The following is a 4,728-nucleotide window of genomic DNA, read 5'->3' as shown; positions in this document are numbered from 1 at the left end:
GGGGTGGGGGGTGGCGGGAGGAGACACACAGGCTCTGGCCCACTGCAGAAGACTGGGCCACTCCACCAATCATGGAGCTGCTTTGACTCATTGCTGGATTTCTAGAATTCCAAATGCTGGACATCTACTCTCAGGGGTCAGAGTTGATAAATTCCACCGTAATACTCATGTCTTTCCTATCGTCCACTGAAATTCCCTCATTGCTAAAATAGCTTCTACAAATCAATGAGAAAACACCAACAGCTCAATCAAAGAATAGGCAAAAGATAGGAATGCACAGTCCATAGAACTCTTGAACGAATGAAAAGATACCTAACTACTCTTGAGCCAAGTTTGAGTAATTTTAACCAGACAGCTATTTTCAGTTATAATAAGAGAAAAACTAAAACAATATAAACTGGAAGGAAGTACAAAGGGGGCTTCTTGAACTGTGTTAAATCTGTGAGGATTTATTAACTGCAATCCCAGCAGCTCAGGAGGCTGAGGCAGAAGGATCCTGAGTTCAAAGCCAGTCTCAGCAACTTAGAGAGGCCCTAAGCCTCTCTAAGACACCCTGTCTATAACCTATAAGAGATCCTGCCTCTAAATTAAATACAAAAAGGCTGGAGATATGGCTCAGTGTTTAAGTGCCCCTGGGTTCAATTCCTGGTACCCCCCCCAAAAAAAAAAGATTTAATGAGCTGTACACATATGATCAATGTGCTTATATAATATATTGCAATTAAAATTCTTTAAAAAGTACATTGAGATTCTACTTTTTGCCTATAAAGTGACAAAAATTAAAATGATAACAAAATTATGATGACATAATTATATTGAAAAGTATTTGGAGAAATACACTGTAATTAATCAATATTAAGAATATAAAGAGGGCTGGGATATAGCTCAGTTGGTAGAGTACTTGCTTTGCATGCACAAGGACCTGGGTTCAATCCCCAACACCACACACAGACACACCCAATAAATGAATAAATAAATAAATAAATAAACAAATAAATGAATAAAATATAAATTATATTTATTTATTTATTATATATAAAATATATAAGAGTATATAATATATAATAATTATATATGATTATTATATATATATATATATATATATATATATATATATATAGAGAGAGAGAGAGAGAGAGAGAGAGAGAGAGAGAGATACTGTCATTTATTAGTAGTAAGGATATAAATGGGACAGTTTCTATGGAGGGCAGATAGGCAACATCTACCAAAGACACTAATGCACATTGACTTTGACTTAGTGATTCCACCTCTAAAATGCATCCTGCTCATACTTGCACAGTATGAGCAAAATGTCATTCTCTGCAATACTGTTTGTAATAATAGAAGCTTAGAGAGCTCAGATACTGATGTTAGGAGATGGCTCAAATAAATTATTGGACATTTGTAAACCAGAATACAGCCCAGTTGTAGAAGAAGAATTGGGAACTCTTGACATACTGTAATAGAATTATCTCCAAAATGTATTGTTGCATGACCAGGAAAGCAGAATTTGCAAAAGCATGTAGTATGCTAAGAGATGAATATAAACATAACAAAAGGGATATTATAAACAAATAAATAAATAAAAACAATAAACTACCTCTGGAAGAATATGTAAGAAACTGATAACACTGTTCTCAGGGCTGGAGATTTAGCTTAGTTGGTAGAATGCTTGCCTTACATTTAAAAGGCCCTGGGTCCAAGCCCCAGCACTATAAAATCAAGCAAATAAAAAGCACAGTTCTCAGGTGGAAATTCAAGGGAGACTTGTGGTGTTGATTTTGTGAATTTTGAATTTTTTAAAAATATAATTCAGTCCACAAGTAAATAAGTAAATAGTATAAATAACATTTAAGATTTTAAGTGTGTATTTTCTGCTGTATGTAATATATTGGCCTTCTCATTATTGCTTGGACATAACTTTTATATTTTCTCTCACACACTTTCAGTCTTAGGCTTCTTCTGTGAGGAGCAGGGAAAAATCCTACTACATTAGATCCGATTCTAACTTCACAAAATGGGGGAAATCATGTGCTATTCAGAATGGAGAAAATTGGTTTACCTACTCTGCTGACTACTCACTTATCAGGCACCAGATCTTGAACTGCCATCACCCAGCAATTATTGAAAAAAAATTTCCTGTTCAGTATCATTTACTAAGTGGCAGTACCATCTACTAGCTGTGGGTCTACTGTGATCACTGTATCATTTTCTGCTATTTCCACTTGCTTCCTGAATAGGCTCTTGTTTCCTTATTTCTGGGCAGTCTGTTTATTCTCCCCTCCATTGTGCTATCTCCTGCATCTCACTAATGAGCTTCATCCTGTTTTTGACAGACCATTCTCTGTTTTGACAAGGTAAAATTGATCAGTGAATTAAACACATGTGAAACATCTCTAAATACAAGACTGCTACAGGGAAAGATTTGAATGCTGTCGGTTTCCTTGCAGATAATAACTTCGAAGACAATTTTAATAGCCAGATGAGTTCTGAATGGAGAGCTCTGTTTAAACTTTGGGTTCCATAAATAGAAATGAAGCGCAGACTTCCTGCCTCTTGACTTGACTTCTTTTGTCATTGGAAGCTTTCAGAATATGCTTCTATTTGTTTTGTTTTCTCTCCACACCCACCCCCCACACACCCTCAGTACTAGAGATTGAACCCAGGACCCAGCACCTAAGTGAGAAAAGCAGAGCTCATTTCATTTTATGCACCCCATATGGCAACACTGTTTTGAAAAATGAATGATTAATGGGCAGAAACTTGACAGGGCTAGGGCAGGATTTTTTCAAAAGACAAAAATAGCTGCTGTGACACTCTAGTGAGATTTATTGGTCTTTTCTTTTTTTCTAGAATGGTTTTCTGTTGTAATTAAAAACCCACTCAGATCTGTTCATTTTGCTTTTCTTCTACTTCCTGATCAAGTCATCCCTCTTCTCTTGCCTTATAGTACTGGACATTCCAAAACTCTCAAATCCAGTAGCTCCTTCCTTTTACTACAATCTTCCTCAACTTCCTTACAAATAACTTCCTCAGGGCTTCAGTGAGATGTTAGCCATTAGATAGTTGCATTGATATTGTAACTTAAAATTTTTTTTCCCATAAATTTCTCTCAAAATGTTAACATGTCAAAATACTGGGGGTAATGTTGACATAAATAATTTAATTAAAAAATAGGCTACAGTAACTTCAAAAAAAGATTTTTTTAGAAAAAATTTTAAAATATTTATGCATATATATGCTTTATGCTCTCTCTACATTATGTATTGTTATGTATGGGTATATATGTATATGCAATAAAGTATATTATATATGAAATACATACATATGTGTATATGTAACGTACATATATACATATATATGCAATATACATATATACATATATGTATATATATATTATATATAATATTTATATATAATATATATATTTTATATATATTATGGGGTTGTTTTTCTTTTGCTGGTACTGGGGATTAAACCCAGGGCTTCGTGCAAGCTTAAGCAAGTGCTCTACCACTGAGCTATATCCCAAGCCCATTTTTTTGTTTTATTTTGAGACAGGTTTTAAGTTGCCTAGATTGGCCTTGAACTTGTGATCAAAGCTTCAGTCTCCCAAGTAGCTGGGATGACAGGTATTTTCTTAATTTTTCTTCTTTTGTAAATGAGACTTCAGTCAGGGTGTACCCAGAGCACAAGGAGGGCTAAAGTGATCCTCCTCCCTCATTGGTCACCAGGAGACTTCCAGGAAGACCCTGGGCGATCCCCTGACATCTCATTGCCCCATGCATGAAGCTGGGCCTGCTGAGCCTTTTGTTTGAATTGTGGATTTAATAATGTGACACCAAAATGACATATTCCATTCAACCAAGTAGACATTCCAAATAAACCAGTGTAGAAATTCAGATGATTCAAGAACCTGAAGTTACATTCAAAGTTAGTCTTACAGATTCATATGTTTTGAGAAATAAAAAGACTTTTGAAATATTTAGACTCAAAGGCACTCTTGCCCCTCCTGCTGGACTGGGAGTTCTGAGACTTTCTTTCACCTTTCTTTCTTTCTTTCTTTCTTTCTTTCTTTCTTTCTTTCTTTCTTTCTTTCTTTCTTTCTTTCTTTCTTTCTTTCTTTCTTTCTTTCTTTCTTTCTTTCTTTCTTTCTTTCTTTCTTTCTTTCTTTCTTTCTTTCTTTCTTTCTTTCTTTCTTTCTTTCTTTCTTTCTTTCTTTCTTTCTTTCTTTCTTTCTTTCTTTCTTTCTTTCTTTCTTTCTTTCTTTCTTTCTTTCTTTCTTTCTTTCTTTCTTTCTTTCTTTCTTTCTTTCTTTCTTTCTTTCTTTCTTTCTTTCTTTCTTTCTTTCTTTCTTTCTTTCTTTCTTTCTTTCTTTCTTTCTTTCTTTCTTTCTTTCTTTCTTTCTTTCTTTCTTTCTTTCTTTCTTTCTTTCTTTCTTTCTTTCTTTCTTTCTTTCTTTCTTTCTTTCTTTCTTTCTTTCTTTCTTTCTTTCTTTCTTTCTTTCTTTCTTTCTTTCTTTCTTTCTTTCTTTCTTTCTTTCTTTCTTTCTTTCTTTCTTTCTTTCTTTCTTTCTTTCTTTCTTTCTTTCTTTCTTTCTTTCTTTCTTTCTTTCTTTCTTTCTTTCTTTCTTTCTTTCTTTCTTTCTTTCTTTCTTTCTTTCTTTCTTTCTTTCTTTCTTTCTTTCTTTCTTTCTTTCTTTCTTTCTTTCTTTCTTTCTTTCTTTCT

The 4,728-nt window shown here is 33.9% G+C and overlaps 1 long non-coding RNA gene across 1 annotated transcript in view; it reads left to right on the top strand.

The window, feature by feature from the left end:
- The window catches only part of LOC125615756, a 4,434-nt gene extending 4,006 nt beyond the window's left edge, over positions 1-428 (top strand). Inside the window, exon 3 of the long non-coding RNA XR_007346349.1 lies at positions 1-428. This exon is cut by the window's left edge and continues 2,273 nt beyond it. This is a non-coding gene — a long non-coding RNA (uncharacterized LOC125615756).
- The last annotated feature ends 4,300 nt before the right edge of the window (positions 429-4,728 follow it).

Source organism: Marmota marmota, unplaced genomic scaffold (assembly GCF_001458135.2).
Source record: "Marmota marmota marmota unplaced genomic scaffold, marMar, whole genome shotgun sequence".
Lineage (NCBI taxonomy): Eukaryota > Metazoa > Chordata > Mammalia > Rodentia > Sciuridae > Marmota > Marmota marmota.
This window is presented reverse-complemented; position numbering and strand designations above follow the sequence as displayed.